The sequence below is a fragment of the Bison bison genome, unplaced genomic scaffold (genome assembly GCF_000754665.1).
Source record: "Bison bison bison isolate TAMUID 2011002044 unplaced genomic scaffold, Bison_UMD1.0 scf7180017864500, whole genome shotgun sequence".
Lineage (NCBI taxonomy): Eukaryota > Metazoa > Chordata > Mammalia > Artiodactyla > Bovidae > Bison > Bison bison.
In genome coordinates this window covers 2921401-2942958 of record NW_011495059.1, presented here as the reverse complement: position 1 = coordinate 2942958, position 21558 = coordinate 2921401, and the positions used below count along the sequence as shown (strand labels likewise).

At 45.8% G+C, this 21558-nt stretch overlaps 1 protein-coding gene and 1 pseudogene across 1 annotated transcript in view; one reads left to right on the top strand and one right to left on the bottom strand.

The window, feature by feature from the left end:
* Positions 1 to 7338, bottom strand: part of ZHX3 (zinc fingers and homeoboxes 3) — a 94441-nt gene extending 87103 nt beyond the window's left edge. Inside the window, exon 1 of the mRNA XM_010829140.1 lies at positions 6038 to 7338. The gene's annotated coding sequence lies outside the window, so the exon portion shown is untranslated. The remainder of the gene's footprint in view (positions 1 to 6037) is intronic.
* Positions 7339 to 17721: 10383 nt separating this feature from the next.
* The window catches only part of LOC104980491, a 13732-nt pseudogene continuing 9895 nt past the window's right edge, over positions 17722 to 21558 (top strand).

The following is a 21558-nucleotide window of genomic DNA, read 5'->3' as shown; positions in this document are numbered from 1 at the left end:
TCTGCATGGGCCTCCCCTGTCTCTCACTTTTACTTATGACTCACATGAAGATACTGAAGAGCCTTCCGCAAGTCCCAAGTGACACTCATCTAGAAGGAAACACTCAATTGCACAAGCACCTCTTGGAAGAGGCCAGGCCTGAGAGCAGATCACGTGCAGAGATGTAAGCAACCAGCGATTTGCTAACGAGAAAAAAAAAGTAACGCACGCTTGACTGTATGTCTGCACACGGAACCACTTCTGGAGAACAGGCTGCAGACCCGGCCACGTGTTCTAGCAGAGTGACTGACGGGACAAACTGCGGCCAGACGACGGGAAGAACCCGGGTGGGGAGAAAGGGACCCGGAGAACAGGCTGCAGACCCGGCCACGCGTTCTAGCAGAGTGACTGACGACAAACTGCGGCCAGACGGTGGGAAGAACCCGGGTGGAGAGAAAGGGACCCGCAGTCTTTCCTGAGGGATGGCTGACCAAAGAAAAGGCGACTAAGTGGGGACATCGTGGTTGTATTCGCACATCTGAAGGGCTGTCTCAAGACATTTCATTCTGCAAATGTGTTTCTGAGCATCTGCTATGTGCCAGGCACTATGCCAGGAACTAAGGACAGAGGGAAAACCAGAATCGCTAATTGTCTGATTTTCCTGACAAGTGGAAGAAACTTGTCTGTTGTCCCAGAAAGCGGAGTTGTGGTCGATGTAAGGCTAGTGGAGGACCAGGGCCCCAGACAAGGAAGCCCCTCTGGCTGAGGGGCTCCAGCTTCATAAAAAGTGCACAGATGGAATGGCTGGCCCCCCAGGCTGAGCGGAATGGGTTAGGGAGGGGACGCATGCCTCCCAGGGAGCAGCCTAGGGGACTCCCACGCCAGTGCTATATTCCAGAGTTGCAGGATAACCAGGGCCAATATCATTAATCAAATTTAAAAAGTCTGTTCAGAACTACACTATATTCAATTTAGCCAAGAACAAATGTTTTAAAACTTAATCACAATTTAGGGTTTCAGCTAAATTCTGTATGTAAACGTAAATGGTGTATGACTTCTCTTTCAGCAGTAGTTTTTTAAGCCAAGGATTTAATAAAAATCCTCCACATTAACATTTTAAGCAACAGCTCTGCGTAATGACTCATTTTAATTGTATTCTTGCTTCTCTCAGAGACCCTTACAACTACTATATTTAATGTTCCATGATATACCTTCAGAGTCGCTCACCCCATTCTGAGAAATTATTCTGAAAAAAATAACAATTCCTTTCCCTCTGCCAGAAAGAACAAAAGAGGGAGAGGGTGGGGAAGCTAAATGCAGGAGGAGTCAGATGAATAATGTTTATAAAGAAAACTAACAGTAAGTAAACCACTTACATGCTCGACAAAACTGCCAGTCTTTTTTGGCATGAAGTAGGGTAAACGATATCCAACAAGTAGGAGAATGTTTAAGGTAAACATTAATAAACTATTAATAAACTAATAGTTTATTAATAAACATTAATAAACTATTTAAATAATCATGAAGGTCATATAGCAACCTGTAAACACATGCATAATGACAACAATATAAACCCGCACAATTTTAGCCATGTAAAATTTATGCATGCATATAATAAAAATTAGGGGAAAAAAGTTTAAGGTTTGTTTTTTTGGCTGTTAGGATTCCTCTTTTTTTAATTTAAAATTTCTACTTTATTGTTGACTGTTCAATAAATAATTTTACAATGAATGTATCAGGAACCAAAATAATTTTAACTTATAAGTGTAATAATTTGTACGTTAGCAAGAAATGAAATCACACAAAGGTGACACATAGTTGAACCTTAATGCTCAATTGGTTCTTTGTCTTTTATAAACCTATTTTTCATAAATCACCAAAAGTAAAATATAATAAGATTCACGTTATGAAAAGTGCTTAACATTTGTGGAAAGTAAGAAGGACTTTGTACAGCAGCCGCCCGTAAACTTCGGGTAAAAGCAAAACTAAATTTCTGGATTCTATTTTGCTTTTCACCTTATTTGATCTCAGTTAACATCGTTCATGCCAAGTCAAGTTTTTTCCCTCCTCTTTCCCCTTCTCTTCAAGTTCATAGAAGTGAAGGGGAAAAAACACAGAGCAGCTCTTTTACAGTTTCCCCCAGTTCTTCCAGTGACGCCATGAAGGGCGGTGTTCTGGAATGGGCTCAGAGAAGGCCAGACGTGAGGGCCACCTGGCTACCATCTGTCACCAAAGGCGTCACCAGACTGAGCTGACTTAGGGCCCAGAGACCTGGGTTCAAGTTTTCCATTTCTATAACATGGAAATACTCCTACTTACCCGGTGACTGGGTCAGGAGAAAGTCCCCAGTGAATGTGATGCTCAAGAAATGCTTACCTTATCCTTTTTTCCCACCTTCCACTAAACACACACATTCTGTCTGAAGTCACAAGGTCCTTCTGTCAAATATCTTCCTGTTGCTCTCCAAGTGCACTCTCTACCCATCCCTACCTTGCTCCTACCCCTACAGACTGACGTCTATGGATCCCATCCACAGGCCCCCTTGTGTGTCCAAGGCAGAATCCCAGAGAGACGTCAGGGAAGGAAACAGAGTTGCGGGGGGCGCGAGGAAAGGGTGAGGTCAGCAATTTGAATATCCTGCTTCTGCCAGCTGTGCTCCTCAACCAGAGGCCACAGCTCTTCTCAAGGTGGCCTCTTCTGAATGACAAGCCCTTGTGGCTTCTGAAGGCCCCTCCATCCACTTCTCCCATTGCAGCTGGGGTGGTAATTTCACCGTCTGAGATTCTGCTCTGTCCCTGGAGATTTCCTCTACGTCCTATCCACACCACTTTAAGTGAATGCAGTTAGGATCTATAATGATTCTAAATTGAGAATAATCAGCTTTTCCTGTTGGGACTCTGACCAATAAAGTCCTATCGAAAGCATTCCATCTACAGCATTTATACCTTGAATCACAGGGGCAGTGGGCAGTTCCAGAGTTCATCTGAGGCCAAGAGGCACACGCAGGCAGGACCTGATGATTCTAAGAAACCAGACTGGCAAAGCCTAGCCTGTGTTCCCCCAACAGGCCTAAAGCAGGCCTTCAACTGAGCCACTGTCCTCAGACCTCAGGGGAATTAACATCAGTTCCTAAACTCTTGGGTTCTGTGAACTGGGGGGTCAGGGCCTGGTAGACCGGTATTTTAAGTCCTCAGTCCAGGCTCAGTTAAAGAGTTCTGGTTTTACCCCAAGTTTATTATAATGGTGTACAACTCACCAATTCCTTAGGAACTGGGAGAGGAGAAACAGCAGCCTCCCGAAGTCCCGTAGTTCCCACTGTGTCAGTCTTTCAAGTGAGGAGTTGGGAAACAAGGCTTAAGAACTGATGCTCCAACACCAAAAGGGCTCTTTTAACCTCCAAAAGAGCAGGGGGAAAACGTGGAGTAACCAACTCCCCACTCATACATTTCTCTCCCTCCCAATTCCTAGGAAAGGAGGGCCCTGAGGCTCACAGAAGGCGAGTGTGCAAGGAAGAACCAGGACTGATCCAACATCAGATCCCTGTACTCAGTCCTCGCTTGCTGATCCAACCTTAACCACGACAGCCACGCTCATCCCTCTGGCCTGTGCTAGCCAGCTGCCCAAAGGCACACAAAGGTTCAGTCAGGTCTTGCCCACGAGGATGGCCTGGTTCAAAATGGACTTGTGGGGACTGAAGTGGTCCCAGTCATCCCTAGACTAAAGACCTCATAGAGTTTAGCCTCTTTCTCTTGGGCCTTGAGACACAGAACTAACCTGTCAGCACCCACCATGCACAGAGCACTCTTCAAGATGCCCTGGTGAGTTGCAAAGAACCATTTAATTCTTTCTTTTTAAAATTTACCTTTTAATTAAGAAGATCAGAGAGCTAAGCATGCAGCACATGAGAAGGGCGTTGTACACAAAGCCTCGCCCAGCAGAAAGGTGGCAGAGAGCAGAAGAGCTCAAGGTCCGGGTCCCACTTTCGACAAGACTGAGCGACTAAACACAGTATGTGAAACGTGTGGCAGGTCCCTACCTTTCTAAAACTCCACTGCGTCATCATTAGAAAAGGCCAACAACAGCATCTGCTAGTCATGATATCATTATTAACTAGGGTCGTTGTATTAAACCAAATGATATGAGTAACAACTCGGGCCCAGCAGCAGGCGTGCTGTGAGGGCACAGTCAATGCCAGCCTTTATCATCAGAACCAACTGAACTAGCTAAAGCCTCCTCTGGCGAAAAATCAAATTCCCTGGCCCTGCTGGCATTTTACCTGCACTCTAGGTGCACTTAAAAGCCTTTGTCTTCTTTTAAAGGAAAGTATATTACAACATTATCAAGAGTAACAAAAAGCTTTACTATTACATAAGACTACTGAGATAAAAAAATATTCTGTTAAATAGACATTTTAGAACCTTTACTCAGAGGTGGGTTCCACGAGGATGAGTTTCAGCTAAGATTCAGCTCAACAAGAGGTGGAGCCACCAGAAAAAGCTAATAAGACCTTGGGATGCTCTATCAAGATCACAATACGGAGAATAAGGAGGTTATATCTGAAGAAACTAGGAATTCACAGTCTACAGAGAAAAGCTTGGGCAATAACAGGGAAGATAGCTGTCTTCAAGTACTTAAAAGGTTGAATATGCCGTATGTTGTGGAAAAAGACTAAGTAAATCCAGAGGGTCAGAGACTGTAGCTTCCTGTGTGGAAGAATGTCCTCAAGCTAACAGAGGATCCCGCACATAAGAGGGGGAGTTGGCCTGTGCGCCTGGAGCCTGTGCTCTGCAGCCAGAGAAGCCACTGCAGTGAGAAGCCCATGCACCTCAGTGAGGAGCAGACCCTGCTGGCCGCCAGCAGAGAAAGTCTGCTGAGCAATAAAGACCCAGCACAGCCATAAATACATAAATCAAATCATACAAAAGAAAAAAGAAAAGAAGGGGACTTGGCATCTCACTGGTGGGCACACTGGAAAACTCTGCGTCCTTTCCCATCTGAGTATCTGTAACCCTATTGTCTTCTTTGCACACCAGAAATAAACATAAGTGGGAATCAATGGAGTGGGGCTCATGTGTGAAAGCATTTCTCATCCTGATAACAACGAAGTCTCGAGAGAGTAATACGGGGGCCACGACTCAGTCCACTATTACACACACTTAGGCAGTCTTAATTCATCTGAGAGGTATCTAAAATTAAAAATAAATAACGGTCTCATAGTTCGTTTTTCTTTTAGAAAATAATCAGCCCAATACTACATTCAAAAAGACTACGTAAAACCTGCAGCACTGTTTTGAGTAACAAAGCTAAGAGTTCCATTTAGTCAAAGGCACCTCTACTTTTTGCTCTGTTAAGCTCAGGAAACTAAACACAGGGGGAAAAAAAATCAAAAAAGATTCTAAAAATCAAGCCACTGAGAAGAAAGTGATTCAACATTTTCTTGTCTTTGTTTCACCTGCCAAAAAAGATAAAGTGGATTTGGAACTGAGAGAAAAGACAAAAACAAAGAATTCAAAAGGGTAGAAAAAGACATCAGAAAGTGAAGCATGAGAGTTTAGTGACATTAACCGCCCAAACCTTACTGAAATTCTAGAAGCAAGCTGTGTATGCTTTGCTGTCTCTGCCGACCTCTTCTTTTTCACTCCAGGTCAGTGGGAAAAAGGGCTCAGTGGCAAAGAATTTGCCTGCAACGTAGGAGACGTGGGTTCAGTCCTTGGGTTGGGAGATCCCCTGGAGAAGGAAAGGGCAGTCCACTCCAGGATGTTCCATGGGAAATCCCGTGGACAGAGGAGCCTGGCAGACTACAGCCCATGGGGTCACAAAAGAGTTGTACGTGACAAAGCGACTAAATGACAGCAGCAGGAGAAAGGGATGCAAAGGCAGAGGCTTGTCTTCCATTCAGCCCATTTGCTGCCTCCAAGGGCACACACAGCTGAGCCCAGGAGAACGCTGCTGCGCTTCATCATGAGGTGGTTGTAATGTCAAACCCAGAATTCTGGAATCACAAAATGTGAGGCACAGGGAACAGGTTTAGGGACAAAGGAGTGGAGAACCAAGTTACCAGGCAATGCAGGTCTTCAGAAGCTCTTCTGAAGCAATTCATATTCTTAAGTTCTCAGATGTTTTTCCTTTCAAAAGATGGAGACAATTACTAAATCTTTACAGTTATATGAATTCCTTCTGTTCACAGAAGACACTATACCAGACTTCACAGCCCTCAGACCCAGTGAGAAATGAATGATCTACTAAAAGACTCACAATCAGGGGGAAGTACCTTCATTATGGAGTGTGGCTTTCACCTGAACTGGAGAAAGCAATCTTTGTCCTAGATCACAGGGTACTTTGTCATAACCCTGTCCTTCCAGCACTGTTAGGCTGAGGAGACCGGTAAATACGTAGGGTTCTAAGTGCCACCATACCCACAATAAGCTCCAGGAGAAACAGAGGAGAAGCGGACCCCTGACCCCTGACCCCTGAGGGGTCAGGGAAGGCTCCCTGGAGGAGGGGGTACCTGAAATGAAGCAGAAAGGCAATGCACTGTCTTGATGAAAGAGGGGAGGCCTCCTCCTTTTCTAAGAGACACAGAGGGAATCCAGGAAGACTAAGGTCAGAAGCCTGGGTAATGTTATCATTTCTGGACTGGCCTAAGGACTTGGGAACAACAGAGGGACCAGAGAGACAGGGGGCTAAGGAGCCATTAAAGGCAGGGATGGCTCACAGTGTGACTGGATGCAAGTCAAGCCAGGCAAGGGTCAAAGGCCTGGACTTGGCTAATCATAAAGGGCCTTGAGTGCCCTTTGCCCGAGACATTTCAGGGAAGTGGCAGGGACAGAGGCCAGAGTGCAGAGGGTTGAGCTGAGGAGGTAAGGAAGTGGAGACTATGGATAAAGCTACTCAGAGGAAGTCTGACTGAGAATAGGGAGGGAGCCAACAGGAAATACAGCATCAAATTTTCTTTGCCAGCTTGAACCTCTGTCCTGAGCTCCAGACTCACTTCCGTCCTAAAGTCCTCCTTTTCCCTCACCTACCGCATCCAGCATACACTGCGACCTCCCTTCCACCCATTCTCCGTACAACAGCCTGAGTGGTCTTTTTAAACTATAAATCAGACCACTGTGATTTGCCACTCAAAGCCCTGAGAAGAAAGCCTCGCCTCCCTGCCACGGCCTGTCCACGCTGTGTGGCCCAGGCCCTCCTGCCGGCCTCCTTTCAGCCCCTAAACCCTCTAAGCACTTCTCTGCCCCAGGAGCTTTACTCCGCCTGCATCACTCCTCTCTTCCTCCCTGCTCCAACCCAAGCAGCAAAGGGTGAATCACCTGTGAAGGAACCGCCACCGCAGAGGCCCTCCCTGCCGCCCCCGCCCCCCAACCTTCACACCTCTAGCCATCTTCAGAGTCCAAATTCTCCAGTTCTCCAGGTGGGATGTTTCCTGGCTCTCACCGCCAGGGGCTTGGACCTCAAATCCCTCAAATCCTAGCTCATTTCTCTCCTGCGTGTTGATTGTCTCTGGTCAAGTCACCACCTCACCAGTTTTCTCATCCTGAAAAAGATGAACAGGGTCTGCCTCCCCAGCTCTGGGAAGCTCGTTTCAGAAGCTGTGTGCACACCCTGGTTTTCGCCTCCATCTCCCCTGACCCAGGGGCCTCTGTGCTGCCTTCCTGGCACCTCCTGTCACCGGGAACCAGTCCCGGGCCCCTGGGCCCTTCCCCTTCCCAGGCTCTGTCCCTCGCGGCCGGAGGAGGGGCCCGTCTGTTCCGGCCCAGGCTCCACTGGTCCTGCCTCCCTGTCTCAGGCCCCGCCACCCTTCCGTGCGTGCTAAATCCCACACACCCCACATTCATCTCCCATCCAGTAAACGCCTCCTCTCAATTATCTCTCCTCTGGCCTTAGGCACCAGCCGCCATGCGAGGATTGAAGCATCAAAGCCTCCAGATCAACTTTCTCTTTCCCCACCTTGCTGCGGGAATGTCAACGCCCCCCAGGAACCATGGAAACCATGGTTTGAAGATGGCAGAGCATCAGTCTGGGTCCCCCCATCCCCATGGTTGACTGGATTTAAAACGAACATGCTGCTGCTACCGATGTTAAGTCGCTTCAAAAATGTTTTAAGCCACTGAGATTTCAGCAGGGTTTATCTGTTACAGGAATTAGATTTCTTTAGATAATACAGGCTGAATTTAGATAGTTGGAGAGCAAGCGGGAGGATTCTAGTGGTAATGAAGAAAATTTATACAGAAGCCTGAATCTAGGATCACTCGTGATCTGATGAAACCAGCTTCATTTACATACTTCTTATCCTCCTTGGGCTCCAAAATCACTGCAGACCATGAAATTAAAAGATGCTTGCTCCTCAGAAGAAAAGCTAAGACAAACTTAGACAGCGTATGAAAAACCAGAGACATCAATTTGCTGACAAAGGTCCCTATAATCAAAGCTATGGTTTTTCCAGTAGTCATGTATGGATATGAGAGCTGGACCATAAAGAAGGCTGAACACCAAAGAATTGATGCTTTCGAGCTGTGGTGCTGGACAAGAAGACTCTTGAGAGTCCCCTGAACAGCAAAGAGATCAAACCAGTCAATCCTAAAGGAAATCAACACTAAATATTCATTGGAAAGACTGATGCTGAAGCTGAAGCCCCGGTACCTTGACCACCTGATGTGAAGAGCTGACTCACTGGAAAAGACCCTGATGCTGGGAAAGACTGAGGGCAGGAGGAGAAGAGGGCAGCAGAGGATGAGATGGTTGGATGGCACTGCTGACTCAATGGACATGAGTTTGAGGAAACTCCAAGAGATGCTGAAGGACAGGGAAGCTGGCGTGCTGTGATTCATGGGGTCACAAAGAGTCGGACACAACTTAATGACTGAACAACAACAATTCTCTTCAGATTACTTTGAAACATGTTTTCTCATCTGACACAACCATCATCATCATCACGAATCATCAGTGCTGTTATAATTAACAGTTTGCAAACAAAAAAACAGACTTAGAGCAGTTAAGGTGGGTCCAAGGTCCCATTGCTAGTAAATGGAGGAGCCAGGATTGGACCACAGGACTTCCGACTCACAGTCCACTGGCGTCTCCCCTGCAGCATCCAGCCTCTCAGAGCCACATGCCAGGGCTACAACTGAAGTACACAAGGGTGTTGGAATAAAACAAAGGAAGAGAGGGAGGGAGTCTGGCAGAATTGGCTAAAGGCAGACTGTGGAGGACTTTATAAACATCAGGCTGTGGAGTTTAACTTTCATACAATAGACAAGGGGGAACAATAATCATCCTTTCTTCGAGCTCTGTCTCTTCAGCCTCTGAACATGCTAGAATCCCTCGCATCCTACAATCACCCCTTCCTCAGGAAGCCCACAGCCCCTCTTCTCCTCATACCTCATCACTGATCTCCTTTAAGAGGCAGACCCAAATCTCCACTTCATCACCTGGTCCTCTATCCATCAGTCCCCCACCTTTTTGGCACCAGGGACCCATTTTGTGGAAGGCAGTCTTCCCACCAGCTGGGAGGGGAAAGAGTTTCGGGATGCTTCAAGGACATTACATTTATTGTGCGCTTTACTTCTGTTATTATTACATCAGCTCCACCTCAGATCACCAGGCATGGGATCCAGGAGGTTGGGGACCCCTGCTCTATTCCACCGGCTCTAATGAATTATGACACTGCAACAGTCACCTCTAGTGATACCTCCTAAGAGCTGGGTTCAATGGACGGACAGCAACATTTCCTTTGACCTTTTTAGGGCACTTGCCAGTGCTGCACTCTTGAAATTTCTCTGCCTTGATTTCCACACCCACACTCTCTTCACCTTCCTCGTCTCTGTCTGCTCCTCCTTGGTTCTGGCTTCTTTTCCTCTGCCTCTCCCCTAAATGTCCTTGTTTCCTATGGCTCCATTTTGATCCTCCTCTTACCTTACTCCGCTCTCTCTCTGAAATCACCCCACACACAGCTTCAACTGACAGCTACATACTTCCAATTGGTAGGGAAGTATCTTCCAATCTTACATCTCTGCAGTCCAGATCTCTCATGTGAGCTCTCCACATCCTGGCTACATTTCCCTGCTGGTATCTCCCTGGAGGCTTCTCAGGTGGCACAGTTGGTAAAGAACCTGCCTGACAATGCAGGAGACTCAAGAGACTCAGGTTTGATCCCTAGATCAGGAAGATCCCCTGGAGGAGGAAATGGCAACCCACTCCAATATTCTTGCCTGGAGAATTCCATGGACGGAGAAGGCTGGCAGGCCAGAGTCCCCAGGGCTGCAGAGCTGGACATGACTGAGCACGCGTGTGTGCACATCTCCCTATGGATTCCATGGGCCCCTCAAATTCAACATGGCTAAAATCACACTTAGCACCTTGCTTACCACACTTGTTCCTACTCTTTCTGCATCGATAATGACAATATCTGTTGAGTACTGTAGCAATCTGGATTCTCCAGAGAAACAGAACCAACAGAATACGTGTGTGTGTGTGTGTGTGTACACACACATACAAATTAAGAGATTTACTTTAAGGAACCAGCTCACATGATGGTAAGGGACTGGCAAGTCTGAAATCTACAGGGAAGACCAGCAGGCTGGAAATGCAGCCTGAGTGGATGTGCAGTCCTGGACTCAAACAGGCTCTCTGGAGTCAGGGAAATGGCAACTCACTCCAGTATTCTCACCGGGATAATCCCATGGACAGAGGAGCCTGGCGGGCTACAGTCCATGGGGTCACAAAGAGTCAGACACGACTAAGTGTTCATACATGTAGGGGTGACTAAGTAGTCCATGTTAACTTCAGGCACCAACAAATAGCTGGTTGTCTTATAAACATTAGAATTAGTGAAATATTAATAATATATAGTCCAAATATTGTATTTGGTCATTTTCTGAAGCCAAGGAGTTGTGGAAACTCTCTATTAGCTATTCCTACTGAACAAGACAGAGGCTGATTTCCTCTACCTAAATGTGCATATATGTAACTTGACCTTTTCAAATTCTTATTTATGTACTGTCATTTAAGTTTTAAAAGACTTTTATAAACGTTTTTAAAATGTGTTTTATTCTATCTGACAGGAAAGAGGGGCAAATGCCTAGGATCACGTAACTGGTAAAAGGCAAAAGTGAGACTAGCCAGGCCTTTCTGCCCCCACCTATCATTACTCCACAAACCTATTCTGGCTTCCTGGCCATGGAGCCTCCAGACTCTCAGTGGCATGAGGCCACAGAGAGACCACGTCTGACTTGCTCCCCCAAGGGGTCTAGCACAGCACCTGACACACAGCAGACAAAAAGTACATCATTGGTGAACAACTGAATTCATTCTCAGGTTGCTTTAGTCACCTTGATGGTAGGATGGGGCATAGAGCACTGCCAAATCTCTTGGCTTTTAAAATGCTATTGGCATCATGAGGAATAAAGGAAAAAGAAAATAGTATCTTTTCAAAACCCTATGTGTTTATTCCCAAGGGATCAGAATTCTGAGCCAGGGCCCCATTTCAGCACATAAAGTAGCAAGGAGTATGTTTTTCAGCTTCCTAGAAAATTAAGTGTTGGTCTGATGGAGCAAGTGGAAGACTGAAAATACAGCCTTCTCATGGGAAAGGAAAAACTGCAAGGTCTCTGGCATAGTAGAACCATTTGCACGGCTGGTACAATGATCCAGCTGTCACTAACTTACCATGGCAAAAAATGGGCTTAGTAAAGAAGCAACAATTCATTCAGAGGGATGCACAGCAATACGACAGAGGATGAGATGACTGGATGGCATCACTGACTCGATGGACGAGAGTCTCAGTGAACTCCGGGAGTTGGTGATGGACAGGGAAGCCTGGCGTGCTGCGATTCATGGGGTCGAAAAGAGTCGGACACGACTGAGCGACTGATCTGATCTGATCTATAGCATGAAGATGCAGGTCTGAGGCAGAACAAGCAACAAGGAACACAGAGGCTTGGGGCAGGAAGAGAAATTCTGGGCATGGCTTCACAGCCTTTCTATAAAACCCCATGTGCTCAGTCCCACTAGTGCAAGGGAGAAGAAGGAGCTGGCCACCTTCAGTTGATCACGGTATTCAAGAGGCCTCAAGGGCTTCCCTGGTGGTCCAGTGGTTAAGGGTCCACCTGTCAATGCAAGGGACACATATTCAATCCCTGATGCGGGAAGATCTAACACGCTGAGGGGTGACTAAGCCCATGCGCCACAACTACCGAAGCCCGCACGCTCCAGAGCCTGTGCTCTGCAACAAGAGAAGCCACCGACCGCAGCGAGAAGCCTGAGCGCCCAACCGAGAGTAGTCCCCGCTCTCTGCACCAGAGAAAACCCGCACGCAGCAATGAGACCCAACGAGGACAAAAATGAAAACATAAATGACTCTTTAAAAAGTCATTAAAACAGAAAGAGGCCTCCTAACCCAGCAGACATGCCTTCCCTATCGGGTCTTCACCAACGTCCCCAAGAGTGCCAGCTTCCCCCAGTTCCTAAATGACACACCCAAACACATGCCCTCCAATGCCTTCTGATTTCCTGCTCACCACCACGGCACAATGTTTCCGTTTCTTCAGGGACTTGAGATATCCACTATGATCCCAAGATTATCTTTAAGGGCTTCCATAAAAGCCTTTTGCCATCACACATTCCTTAATACTTTATATGTTACTTAGGGAGACAAGTTATGCAAAGTAATTAAGGCGTGAGGCATGCTGGATGAGTCATTTAGATAACTGAAAGCTAATTCATTAAGCACCAAAATATTTCTATAGTCTTGCTAAAATAAACAATGCCTTAGTAAACACAGAATATCGAGAAGAGTTCAAAATTCTCCCCAACCTTCAAGATCTAGTCTGATGACAAATATTCCCTGAAAGTATCCCGCAACCCCCTCTTGCCACCTCCACCCACCACCAGAAATAACCTCTCTTTTGTCTGCGAACCCACATTTTGATTATACCTCCTTTGCAGCACAGTGCTCGATCTACTTTAGGTTAGAGACTTAAATGCACCTTGTCTAACTTAAAAAAAAAGTTCCTGGAGACCAGAGACTTTTTTTTTTAACCCCAAAGTGCCTAGTTCAACAGGCATACAAACACTTCACAAACTGAAATACTCTTAAAGTGATTCAGATGCTGTCAAGGGCACCATAACACAGCAGAGCCTTTGGGGGTCCTGAGCTCTGGAAGACAGGAAAAGTATGATATTAGAGACCGCATTTAGTATCACTAACCCTCTTTGGCCTCTGCTCAGTATTTCTCAGCTTTAGAAGACAATGTTTTTCTACAAGGAAAAAATATTCTAAATTCCTGTTTGGTTTTTCTTTTTTTTCCCTAAAAAGGAATTACTTTTTAAAAATTTCAACTTGCAAACAGAAAATTCTGGCGGCGCTGGCATTGTTAAGCCTCGATTGCCACATTTTCTGGGTCTCAAAATGTGCATGCAGATGGCTGCCGGCAGCTCAGCAGGGAGACGGAGCAGCACGTGGAAGACATGCAAAGTGACGGGAATATAGCCGAGACACTGCACCACGTTTGGTGCCCAGTTCATCAAGTTTGAAAGCCAGGCCCCTCAGTACCGACAGTGCTACGAGGAAATAAGAAACAGAGCGTACCATCCGGCAAGCTAAGTTTCAAGCTCAAGGTCCAAAGCAACTACTTCTGTCTGGCAGGGCCAACAACATTGTTTTCCCGAAGCTTTTAGTGTTTGGCTATGACGAACCAGGCGCTAAGTATAGTTTAATATTCTAAACACGCAGCTCAAACTCACACCCTCCTCACCAGCAGTAGGGGATTCTAAGCGGTCAGCCCAGGATGGTCAGAATCAACAGAATGATTATAAATCCCAAGCCAAGGAGTTAATTTCCTGATCATTTTTATAAACAAAACAGGAGTCAGTGAAACAAGCACTGTTAGTTATGGTCTTTCATTCTTAACCAAACCCTAATTTGTTGACGGGGCTAAAGGTCGTCTTTTTTTTTCTATATAACATTAATAGCTAACATTGGTTTTTTGAGTGCAATTATGCTACTCACAGTGACCCTGTGAGGTAAGAAATATTATCTTGAATGGTGAACCCCAAGTTCCCTCTCTAGCAGCTATTCTCTTGTAGGATTCCCTGTCCTTATCATGGAAAAAAACAGAATTTTCTTCATAAAAGCTGGGAGCATGGGGTGGCAGGCCTTCTGGGATCACGATACTATCTAGTCGTGTACGCAGCCCCTAGGGGATAATAACTGCTCTTGTCTTTGGCCTTTCGTTGAGTAAAGGGTTTTTAAATCCAGTGTCCTCAGAGATAGAACTGTGTCACATGAGTTAATATTACTGGTAACTGAAGTACTAAAACATGCAAGATTAGGATGGAAGCTTTCTAAATTAAACTGCATTACTTCCTTCTCAACCTTTCTGAACTAATCAAACCATAATTTGACCTATTCCTGCTGAACAGGATAGCAATTATGATTGATTAATGTATTCAGAGACCACGGAGGCAAACAAGACTGTTTCCTCTCAGAGTGTCCCCAAACTGCTATGCTTTGGATGACTTCGTAGAGGGAGTTTTGTCTCTGTCATCACCAGCTGTCTCTTCTTGCTTTAGCCAGGGTGACAGACTTTAATGGAGGGTCTCTTAATTCAGAGCCTCTGCCATCAGCTAAACCTGGAAAGGCAAGCTATTAAGAGTCATGGGCTAAGGCTCGCCCTCACCTGCCTCCCTTCAGACCCAAGCAGTTGGCCTCCCGTGTTCTATTCACTGCAGCCGCCTTTCCCAATCCTGCCTAATTATGAAGAATTATAAGAGAAGACAGTGGAGCAAATTGAGCGAGTAGCACTAAACTATACACATTACCACATGTGACATACACAGCTAGTGGGAAGTTGGTGTAGAGCACAGGGAGCTCAAGCAGGTGCTCTGTGACGACCTAGAGGGGTGGGGTGGGGTGAGCAGTGGGAGGCAGGTTCAAGAAGGAGACATATGTATATTTATGGCTGATTCACGCCAATGTATGGCAGAAACCAACACAACATTGTCAAGCAATTATCCAATTAAATTAAAAAAAAAAAGAATTACCAGGTATGTGTGTGGAGAGTAGAGTGTTAAAATATACATTCTCAGTCCTCTCTCCTAGAAATTCTAATTCAGTGGGCCTGGAGTGGAGCCCTGGAAGCTGAATTTTTAACGCAGACCCTCAGATGATTTCCACGCCAGGTATAGAAATACAATACTACATGTCACCATGCTGCTCACTTGGAATCAGGATGCCTTCAGAAGCACAGTGAACCTGAGCCAAGGCTGACTGCTTCCAGAGAGACCCACAACCAACAAAGCTTTCAGGTCACTGCTCTGCCACCGCTCTCAGGAAAAATACCCCAGTCTTCTGAGGCTCCTCCAGGGTGGCCATCAACCCTCTTCTCATTTGCTGGAACGCCATTCACCCAAGACATGGCATGCCTTCCTTCTCTGTACCTCAAACGTCCTGCCATCCTTTTGATGGCTTGGATAACCACAGGGATGACCCAAACAACTCTCAAGCCTCAGTCACTTGGCCTCCTTCACTGAGTTCACTTCACTTGGGCTATGTATGTCCGTGGCAAAACCCGGGTGCCTGTTCTGTCCAGTAATTAATTGCTCCAACTCTGAAATCTTCCACTCACATGTCCTTCTCCACTCCAGGGCTCCAATACACCCAGTGCTTGGTTTTATCCACACCTCTGGCCCTTTTCTCCTCCAGGTCCAGCTGGGACCCCCTTTCCTGCTTATGCTGATCACTCCCTGCTCGGAGGACAGTGTAGTTCCTCCGCTACACTGTCCTACCGCGGCTCACTGCAGCCGGCCTCGACCCTGGCCCAGTCCAAATGGATGTCTTGTTTGCTCCTGACACCAGCCAGCTGTGTGCTACTGGTGTCCTAATCAATCCACAGCCTCCTACCTCAACAGAGCCCTGCACACTGCCGAGAGGTCACGGGCATCGGCCCAAGTTCACTCTTCCTCTTCCTGACCTTGACTATTTGTCAAGTCTCCTTGCTTTTCCTCTGACTTCTTCCCACTTATTCTTAGCAAAACTCTATTTCACAGAAATGATGGAAGTCATCAGACTAGCACTTGCTCATAAGCTGTCCCACCAGAAAATACAGCTATGTCCAGATATTCCATCATAAGGGCTGCCAAGCCCATCCGTGCCTGTGCGGGGCCTACTGTTTGCTTGGTTATTTAAAGCAAGCTCCCTGGTGATAATCATTACTGAAGTAAGCTGTAACAGTCGTGAATGGGGGGGAAAAATCCACCCTCTCAAAGGATCCCTCTACCCTGAGAATCTTAAGATTGGGAAGAGTCTAAAAAGAAAAAGAAGAAAACAAAACCCTCTTACCTACAAGCATTTAACTAAATACAAACAAAAGCTGCATACAGAATGATTATAAATTCTAAGCAGAAGAGTTAATTCCCTGATAATTTTTATAAACTCAAAACCAGAGTCAGTGAAACAATACTGTTAATTATGGTCTGTCTCTCACTCTTAACCCAAATCTAGTTTGTTAATGAGGCTAAAAGTCTTTTCCTAACTTTTTTTCTCCATATAATATTAATTGCTAACATTAATTGCTTTTTGTGTATAATTATGCTACTTATAATGACCCTGTGAGATAAGATATTATTTTTCTCCATTTACAGCTGAAAAACAAAAAAACAGACTTAAGCTGTTATGGAATTTGCCCAAGGGCTTGCAGCTAGTAAGTGGCAGAGGGAAAATTAAAATACAGAGCCTGGGACTTCCCTGGTGGTCTAGTGGCTAAGACTCTGCACTCCCAGTGCAGGGGTCTTGGGTCTGATCCCTGGTCAGGGAATTAGATCCTGCATGCTGCAACTAAGACCCAGCATGGCCAAATAAATAAATAAATAAATTCTAAATCTTTATTAAAAAAAAAAAACAAACAGCCTGAACACAAACTATATGTTTCAGCATAGGGCTTGTTGACACTAAGTTTCCAGGAAATGCACAACCCTAACACAAGCACTGTTTTTTATGCTCCAATGAAGAATCACCCAATATTAATCTCACAGAATGTTGAATGTTTATTTATTCATTCCTACATTCTTATCAGAGGGCAGCAAAGAATAAGAGAAAAGATTCTACAGTCAGACCATACAGATCCAAATTCTAGCTCCAACACTTTCTTAGCTTTGTAACTTCAAAAGTTACTTATCTAAGCTCAGTTGTTTCAAAACAACAATAAAAAATAGGTCATAACCATTACTACCTTAGTAGCCTCTCCCAGAGGTTGAGAGATAATGTGTGAACACACTTAACCATGGACCTGACACATAATTTCAAAAAAGGTTGGCTGTTACAATCATTTTATCGTTCAAAAGGTATCCGGGACCTGTAGCTAGTGGAATCTACACAGAGACGGGGCCAAGACTGGACCATAAATAAGCCAAGGCCGTCCCTGCCCTCTTGGTCTTGCAGTCTATTGGGGGAATGGACCATAAAGAAGAAAACAAACATCTGGGTTAAATACCTGGAATTCTGGTGACATGCTAAGCAGGAAATGCATGTGTACTGAGAGGGGGACAATGAGGAGGCAGCTGCTGTAAAAGGGTGATCAGGGAAGGGACTCCTCTGAGAAGGGACATTTTCGCTGAGCCCAGATGTCAGAGAAGGCCCTTCCCCTAGAAGAGTCTGGGGACCAGTGCCAGGCAGAGGGAAGTGCTACACGGAAGAGAAGAACTTGGCTCTGAGCAGATCCGACAGTACTTCCACCTTACAGGAGCATGGCTAGCGAGGAGTGGAGGGTGGAGAAGAGGCAGAGGCTGGCACCCGAGTGTGGACGTGGATCTCAGGGCGGTGAGAGGCCTCAAAATGGGCAGAGGACGCTCGAGGGGACAAGGTCTGATAGGCTCGCTGGCTGCAGGGGGAGAATGGGTTAGAGAAGGCAGGAGTGGAAGCTGGGAGACCAGGCGGCAGGCAGGGGCAGTCACCCAGCTGAAAGAGGACGGTAGCCGGATGAGGAGGACGGAGGGGAGGGCGGGCAGGCCCACGGCCCACACTGATAGACTAGACGTCGGCTGAGGAATGGGGGAAAATCCAGGTCGACTCTCGGAGGGCTAAACAGTGAATGGATGGACAGTGCTGACTAAAGGGAGGCTGGGGGCAGGAGAAGGCAGGAGAAGAGAGGGCACAGGGATCGAGAATGAGGAATACAAATCTGGAAGCTTGAAAGGGAGAGACTGAGTGATCAATTGTGGGCATGTGAAGTTTGAGATCATTGTGAGTCTGCAAGGAGAGAGAGAGAAGGGAGGCAGGAGTTAAAACTGTAAATCTAGAACCAAAGAAAGGTCTGGGCGGGAGGTGTAACTGAGGCAGTCATCTGCATCCAGAGGGTAATAAAGTCCTGGGAACGGATGAGATCACTTAGGAAGAGAATCTGATGAGAGAAGGGAGGTAGCCGAGTGAAAGAAGGGAATAAATAACAACAAATCAGGCAGGTAATCTAAAACTAAACGTGGTAATGCAGCCCATACAATGTACTTGTACGGCTGCCCCAACGATGTGCTTAATAAACGCCTGTGGAACAAATACAAATAAATTCTTAACACATTCCCTTCAGGCCTTCCTTTAAAAGAACAAAATTTTTCATTTACGATTTCTTCCCCTAAATATATCTGAAGCATCAGAAAAAAACCTTTTTGACGGTTTGGATTGTGTTCAAAGGAATTCTTTTCCTTTAGAGGAAAAGCAAGGATTCTTTTCAAAAACTCATTAAAATTAAAGATTGCCTGCTTGAAATTCAAGGCCTTAAAAACCTTACACTGACGCTCTGTAAAAATTCTGCCTCAATATACGAATTTCCCCTTCCTTATAATGCAAATGCAACTGTATGTGTTACTGCAGATGTCATTTTGTCCTGAAAGATGAAACTGGTACTTTCAAACGGTTCAAGAGTCAAATGAAAAATGCAAAAGGCTCAAGAGATCAAGGACTTATTTTAAAATGTTTAAAAAAAAAAAAAACAAAAAAAACCTTAAGTTACCTGCTAGACCATCCAAAAACTGATAAGCAGGGAGTTGAAAAGGATAGAAATGCCAGGAAAATAAGTAAATATAACAGCTACTCCTCAGGTGAAAATGAAATAAAGCTATAATCTCTGGGTATCTGTTGATACAAAAAACTCATTATGCTCTTGAGGCTAAAACTATCACTAAGAACCATCAAACCAAAATCATAGCTGTCAACACCACTGGAATACTTGAAATGTTTCAAAGATGTCCAGCGCATAAGAAGAAAAGTCAGTAACAGAGGCCAGAACTCTTCCTTCCCTCAATTGTGCAGGTTAAATCAAGACTGTGGTTCTTTTTAAGACCATAGCCTCACACCATGAAATTCTTCACCTCAGATATGTGAGTGAGTGAGTGAAGTCGCTCAGTGTGTCCAACTCTTTGCGACCCCATGGACTGTAGCCCAACCAGGCTTCTCCGTCCATGGGATTTTCCAGGCAAGAGTACTGGAGTGGGTTGCCATTTCCTTCTCTAGGGGATCTTCTGACCCAGGGAAAGGAGAGGCCTATCCTAACTTTTAAAGGATTGTTATCCCACTTCATGATATGGCTATCTAAGAGCCTAGGAGGCTTCCAGGAAGATCTCATGAATGGATGGATAACGAGCATCCATTCATTCGTTCATTCAGCAAATGCTGATTAAGCACCCATTATGTGTCAGGTTCTGGGCTCTGAAGATACATCAGTGAAAAAAACCTCACACTTACAGATTAATGGGGGGAAAGAGACAGTAAACCAACAAATAAATTGGTATTTACCAAGTAGTGGTAAGAACCATGAAAAAAAAGTAAGGTTGATTAAGGAGAACAGGGAGATGAGGTGGGTCTTCCACAGAGTGGTCAGGGAAAGGCACTAAAAGGTTATAATGGAGCAGAGACCTGAGGCAAGAACCAGGGTATCCAGGGAACAGGGTTCCAAGCCGATACAACAGCAAATGCAAAGGCACTGAGGCTGGTGTTTGCTTGAAGTTTTTAGGCAACAGCAAAGAGATCTGTCGGGCAAGGCTGGAAGTGAGGACAGGGAGGCAGCCTCAAAGGCCATGGCAGGGACTTCAGATTTTACTTTAAGGTGGGAAGCTGTTGGAACACTCTAAGCAAAGATTCTAACCTCTTTTTTAAAAGCATCAGAAAAGGAACAAGTTCTTACAAAAACAAGACATACTGCTGACAATCTATTTGTAAGTGTTAACAAGCAGACCATAACACAATTTTACAGTACAGTAGCATTTCTATAAGAAAAAACATACTTACATATGGGAACAAAAGACTAAAGGGATAAATAGGAAAGGGTGGTTTACTATGGTTTGTGGGATGATGGCTTTTTTCTTAACCTTTTCTTAGGATTTTTTTTCCTTCTAGTTTTCTGCCTTAAACATGAGTTACTTTTGTAATTTTTGATGTCATCGTAGAAAATTTTAAAACTCACCTCCACCAGCAGAATGCCCTGGTCTGAAATCTTACTTAAATATGACCCAAAAAAGAGGACCATTTTCTCCCCAAATTACCCTGCTTCCCACGCAATGTTTCCCTGTTACGAAGCACTACACCAATCAAGTCCCACGCCACATAGCAAGGTCACAAAACCAACTTGGTTAATATGTTTATCATTACATAGAAGCACTGTACTCTCCAGCAACTTTGATACCGTCTTTCCAAGGCAGCAATAGAAGGGTTCTTTTCATGAATTTCCTAACACTCTTCTACTACTATGCCGCTTCTGGATTTTTCCACTGTGTGTCTCTTAGAAACAAATTAAGCCCGAATAAGTTGTTCCAGCTAATGAAGTGCGCTCTTGGCTCTTTCCCCGTGGTTGAGAATTATCCGGCAAAATACCAATTGTTTTAGGACGCGTTTTCTCTTAGTTTTGAAATATCGCAATTCGAAGTTACTGCAAATAAAGCACATCAAAATAACAGCATACAAGAGAATCGGTAAATGGAAACTATTGTAACCCTTTTTAAAACTGAGGCTGTACGAAGGTCTCATGAATAAATACACTATACGTCCACATGACACAGATAAAAACAGAAAAGTGTGCCCTCCCTCCTCGTCTACACGAGCCCCCCCCCCCCCCCCCCACCACCAACCCCTACATCACATAACAGTTTCTCACAGGGCACAAGCCCAGGGCAATCACTGCTCAGAAATGCAAACCACGCAACTCAAAATGACTCAAGCTCTCAAAACACTTTCCACCTAAGCTCCACATCCCACCCACCCCTCAATCACTTCCGACAAGCGTCTCTGAATGGAAATCCCAAACCCGCAGGGTTTCACAAGCCCCCAAACTCCGCTCACGTGCCCCTCGCGGCATCCGGGGTGCCCGAGCCCAGCTCCGCTGCCTTCGCGTGGGCAAGTCGGGGGGTGGGGGTGGTCCCAGGAGGGAGGAGTCTACTGTAACCCCAAGTGGCTCGAGTCCCGGTCCAGCTGCCTCCCTGGCAGAGCGGACCAGAGGCCCGGCGTTGTCCAGTCCCCGCAGGACGCAGCGGGCCCGCGGGCGCTGGGGCAAGTGGCTCTCGGTCGCCTGGCATCTCCCGCCCCACGTCGGTCAGGCC